Below are 6,421 nucleotides of genomic sequence, written 5' to 3'. Positions count from 1 at the left end.
TATCAGTGCAGCAGAAGATCTCCCACTGGTGAGGCTGAAGAGAATAAAGAGGAAACCAGGTTAATCACGTGACCCCATGGAAGACTTTTGGTGTGGGAGATGTGCTTTTTTGGGGGTCCCCCAAGGAACTTTCTTAATTTGCAGGGATTTCTACTCACTTTATCTTGAGAGGTCGGAACTGAAGGTAAATCTTCACAATGGGACACGAACAGTTAATTGGGAACTGGCCAAAATGTGCTCAGTGTATGGCCAGCTTTAGGTTCTTGTCACTCTTTAGTTATAGTTACCCTATAAATTAAAGTTCCTTAACAAAGACATTACTGGCATGATCACCATAAAAAGCTGCAGAATTTAAATAATAAAAATTACTTAAAATTTTTTTTTTAACTGGTTAAAACATATAACATATTGAGGTTTTAGTGATTGTGTTCACGTACAGTATACTTAATATATCAACTCTACTTGGATGACTTTTAACTTTTTAAAGCACTGTCTATCCTAAATAATTTGTGAAAACTAAATGGTTAAAACCCGCGCTAAAAAGTGTATAAATATAAAAGGTGAATAAGACTGTGCTTCCTGGAGCTGCTGCTCACTAAGTAAAAGACCAGTAGTAATAAAATCAATCAAAAATGCAGCGCTAACAGGTAAATATAATAAATATATCCGTATAACTGTGATCAAAAATATGAAAATAAATATAAAATAAAGTGCATATCGTGATCAATGGGTATAAAATTAATAAATTTTAAAGTGCAAAATAATATTACAATTATATGTCTATTGTGCAACCATGTGCAGAAATACACTGTGCAAAAATACAAAATATATTGATTGAAAAGTGCAGTCCAAAAAGGTTCCTTCAAAGAACTAAGGTGCTGGAAAGGTGCTCAAAAAATAGTCCATAAGGTGCCCAAGTGCTCTTCAAGAAGAAACCCCCCCCATGGGGATGCACTCACCAGATTAAGGATATATATAAGCCTTGAGCAGATATAATATCCCCTGGACAAGTAGATGGATCCAGAACAGCCTCTTTTGAATGGCTCCCTTAATATCTCCTCTCCTCTCCTCTCTCTCACCAACAACGTGTGTCAAAAGAAGGGGAAGAAGCCAGACATAGTGAAGCCCGTAGGTGTATTTATTAAAATCAAATATCAAGAATGGTACTCACAAACATAGTAAGATAATCAGCGTTGGTTAGGCAAAACACAATGAGTCACTCCACTTCCGCGTACGCTGCTGGCGTGCGTTCCACGGTGGTTTCAGGAAATTACGTTGTGATGCTCCGCTGCCCGGAAGTGCGCCGACGCGTTTCGCCCGCCTACTTTGGGCGTTATCAAGTTCCCAAGTTTTTCTTTATATTAAGGACTCACAGATTATAACACTTATAAGCACTTTATGGACTATTTATATATATTAGAATCTTTTATATATATTGGTTTCAGTTTGCATGAGAGAACATAGCAAATATTGATTGCAAGAATTTTTTAAACACAACGGTATCAGCACACAGCATTTTATATTTGGTAACACTGTATGATTATTGAAGCGGGTTACACATTAATTTATATACTCAGCATTGGAATCACATCAAAACATTGATTTTTTCACGAAACAATTTATATCACACAGGTTTATTTTATTTTACATTTTTGGATAGCACACCATACACAGTACAATCTGGATTGGTCACCAATATCGTTGAAATAGCAACTAGGCAGATTTTTACTCTTGCGCAACACTATTTATTGTATGTATACAGAGTTCATAGCTTTACGCCATTGTGCCCTGACTGACATTTTTGACACTTTTGGGGGTACCAGTGACATTAGTACAGTAATCAGTGCTAAAAATATGCACTGTTACTGTAATAATGCCATTGGCAGTGAAGGAGTTTAACCCTGGGGTTGATCAAAGGGTTAATGTATGCCTATACGCTGTGTGTGTGTGTGTGTTCTGTGACAGACACAGACAGATCACAGTTTCAGCTTAGCTGAAACTTCCGATCTGTCCCTGACTGTCTCACAGAAGATCCGCCTGCTTTGTTTACATAAGCAGGCAGGTCTTCTCTCCGTTTACCGGATGATCGGGGGAGGAAGGCGGCAATCGCCGCCTCTCCTCCCGCAGCCCGCTGTGTCTAAACACAGCGGGAGCGCGCCGCCGAAACCCCTTCCCCTCTAGTCACGTAGTACTACGTGACTGGATCCAGGGGAGCCGCACTGCCGCAGTAATATTACTGTGGGCAGTCGGCAAGTGGTTAAATGATAGAGACAGTATATCAACCAAAAATCCAAAAAAAACATGATACAAATGTTATAAATTAAGGTGAAGTTCAGTGAGTAAAATAAATATTTGATCCTTTACCAACCAACAATTCTGGCTCCCACATCCTGGCTACAGTATGTGCTCATGTGGTACACAGATTAGTCCTGCCAATTTAAAAAGGTGCTCCTAAGGACAGTTTATAAAAGACACCTGTCCATAGAATCTCTTTCTTCCATTCAAACCTTACCATCATTGGCAAGACCAAAGAACTGTCAAAGGACCACAGGGACAATACTATAGACCTGCACAAGACTGGAATGGGCTACAAGACCATCAGAAAGAAGCTTGGAGAGAAGGAGATAACTGTTAGCGATTACCGTATATACTCGAGTATAAGCCGAGTTTTTCAGCACATTTTTTTGTGCTGAAAACGTCCCCCTCAGCTTATACTCGAGTCAAGAAAAAAAAAAAAAAGTTCCCGGCCGCTCCGACGTGCTTGAGTTTTAAAAATGGCGCCGCCCGGCGCATACATGTCATTGCGCACGCGCTGCCGCCGCTCGTATAATTTCGGCTATTCCCGGCGCCGCTCGGGAGAGGCCGGGAATAGCCGAAAGTATACGAGCGGCGGCGGCACGTGCGCAATGACATGTCGGGGCCGGGCGGCGCCATTTTTAAAAAGAAGGCGCCTCTGGAACAGGTAAGCGAAACTACTGCACTACCTGCCATTCTGCAGGGCTGCGGGTATACTACAAGGGATGCAGTGCTGCGGGCATGGTCCACCTGTACCATGCCCACAGCACTGCATCTCCTGTAGTATGCCCACAACCCCGGATCCTCTTGTACCATGCCAGTCACCCTGCATTATCCTGCACCATGCCAGTACCCTGCATTCTACTGTACCATGCCAGTACCCTGCATTCTCCTGTACCATGCCAGTACCCTGCATTCACCTGCACCATGCCAGTACCCTGCATTCTCCTGCACCATGCCAGTACCCTGCATTCTCCTGTACCATGCCAGCCACCCTGCATTCTCCTGCACCATGCCAGCCACCCTGCATTCTCCTGTACCATGCCAGTCACCCTGCATTCTCCTGTACCATGCCATTCACCCTGCATTCTCCTGTACCATGCCAGCCACCCTGCATTCTCCTGCACCATGCCAGCCACCCTGCATTCTCCTGTACCATGCCAGTCACCCTGCATTCTCCTGTACCATGCCATTCACCCTGCATTCTCCTGTACCATGCCATTCACCCTGCATTCTCCTGTACCATGCCAGTACCCTGCATTCTCCTGTACCATGCCCGCCGCCCTGCATTCTCCTGCACCATGCCCGCCGCCCTGCATTCTCACCCTAGGCTTATACTCGAGTCAATCATTTTTCCCATCTTTTTGTGTTAAAAGTAGGGGCCTCGGCTTATACTCGGGTCGGCTTATACTCGAGTATATACGGTATTTGCAAATGAAAGAAATACAAAATAACCATCAATCGCCCTGGTTCTGGAGCTCCATACAAGATTTCCCCTCATAGGTTAAGGATGGTCATGAGGAAAGTGAGGGATCAGCACAGAACTACATAGGAGGAACTTGTGAATGTTTTTAAGGCAGTTGGGACCACAGTCAGCAAACAAACCATTGGTTTCACAATACGCCACTATGGATTGAAATACTGCAGCACCTGCAAGAAGGCACATGTACAGGCCTGTCTGAAGTTTGCTAGTGAACATCTAAATGAAAAAAAAGAGAAGGACAGAGAGAAAGTGCTATGTCAAATGAGACCAAAATTGAGCTCTTTGGCATTAACTCAACTCACTGTGTTTTGAGGAAGAAAAATGCTGACTATGACCCTAAGAACACCATCCCTACGGTCAAGCACAGAGTGTGGAAACATTATGCTTTGGGGCTGTTTCTCTGCTAAAGGTACCGTCAGCCTTTGCTGCATTGAGGGGCCAATGGATGAGGCCATGTATTGTAAAATCTTGAATGAGAACCTTCTTCCCTCAGCCAGAACACTGAAGATGGGTCGTGGATGGGTCTTCCAGCATGACAATGACCCAAAACATACCACCAAGGCAACAAAGAAGCGGTTCTGCAAAAAGCACATTAAGGTCATGGAGTGGTCTAGCCAGTTGTTAGACCTTAATCCTATAGAAAAGTTATTGAGGGAGCTGAAACTTTGAGTTGCCAAGTGACAGCCAAAGAAACCTTAATGATTTAGAGAAGTTCTGTAAAGAAGAGTGGTTCAAATTAATTTCTGAGATGTGTGAAAACCTGGTAACCAACTACAAGAAATGTCTTACCTCTGTGCTTGCCAACAAGGGTTTCTCCACCAAGTATTATTCATGTTTTGCTTTGGAATCAAATACTTATTTTACTTACTGCAACTTAATTTATAACATTTGTATCATGTTTTATTCTGTATTTCTGGTTGATATTTTGTCTCTATCGTTTACAATACAACTATGTTAAAAATTATAGACCCTTCATTTCTTTGTAAGTGGGCAAACTTACAAAATCTGCAGGGGATCAAATAATTATTTTTCCCTCTGTAGATCTACTTCAAATTCAATTCAATAAGGTTGTACTGACATGCCAGGCTATATGGTACTATAACAGATAGTTCAAATTATATAGAACAGGGGTATCCAAACTTTCTAAACAACGGCCAGTTTACTGTCCTGCAGACTTCAGGAGGGCCGGACTGTGGCCAGTGGGAGTAAACAGTACCTCAGGTTTGGTGTTTAGTGGGAGTAAAAAAATTACATAGCGCCTGTGGTAAGTAGGTGTAGGAATAGTACCCCAGCATTGGTATTAGTGGGGGGAACAGTTCCCCATTGTTGGTGTCAGTGGGAAGTACAGTGTCCTATTGTTTGTGTAGCAACCCTTGAAGAAGCCGTTTGTTAATCTGTGCTCTCTGTTATGTTCGATTGAATAAAAGTTACTGCAAGTGCTTATAAGAACACGTTTATAGATACCTTTAACTTGATTGTGAATTAGCACCAGGACATAGACACAAGACTGTTTAGAGGTAAATGAACTCAATGTATTGGGCATTGGCTAGAAAAAAGGCGGTTTGAGCATAAGTGAACACACAGAAAGTAGGTTCAGACACAGTCTGCTAGACAGTATAATCACTATGCCAAAATAAATTAGAACAGAGTTCTGTACCACTAGACTGGAATCAACACTTACTGTATATCAGAAAAGAGTCAGCAATAAACAGTGCATATAAGCATTAACTGCAATATGTAGAATATAACTAGTCTAGAGTGCAGTCTAGGAGAATGGCTAGGATATGCTGCAACTTTCAGCATTGGCCTGAGCAGAGGCCATGCAGCTCTGCCTGTCGCAAGGAGGTTTTCTTAAGGTGAAGGCACTGCAACATGACACCCTAACATGATAGAAACATTTTCTTCAGAGAGATCAGATGGAGATCAAGATGTTCCAGTGAAAAGAATGTTCCAGGTATAGGGAGAAGAGACTACCCCAGTCATCTGAAGAGGCTAAAGGATTACTGCTGGTAATATGTGATCAGCAGAGACAGGACTTCAGGCCAATTCAAAATCCAAACCCATAACATATGTAGTACTTTAGCCGTACGGCTTGCTGTATGATGACTTGTTGGGCCTCCTCTGATTACCAGCACACAGTCACTTAGGGAACAGTTCATACATTCGTCCTTACTCCCGATGGCTCGTCACACAATAAACAGTCCAGGGGTATTGGTTTTTAGTGTTTATTTTGGAACTTGGATGGGAGAAGGGAATAGTTGGATATTCCAACTGTAACTATTTACAGTTGATGAGGACAACTCTCACTTGGCCTCACCAGGTTGCTTGTGGAAGCAGCTGCACTGCTTAATTCATACTGCCACATGTACGGAAAGGGTTAAGTCTCTAGCAATAGACTTGGTGAATCTACATTATCTTCGGGACACTCACCAGCCTCCCCTTTACTGACACCCGTTCACTGACTTTTCTTGCTGCAGGGGTGGCCCCCCTCACATCAGGCCCCTTGACACAGATCTATATACATTGTACTGCAGAAACAGATCCTCCAGTGTCTCCCCTTTCAGTCATCTTCACCAGACCTCTGGGTTCAGTTCCTCACTAGCACTCTCCACACCCTCAGGTCGACTACCTAAGGCCACATGA

This window comes from Pelophylax lessonae, assembly GCF_965119305.1.
Source record: "Pelophylax lessonae genome assembly, chromosome: 1".
Taxonomy (NCBI): Eukaryota; Metazoa; Chordata; class Amphibia; order Anura; family Ranidae; genus Pelophylax; species Pelophylax lessonae.
This window is presented reverse-complemented; position numbering follows the sequence as displayed.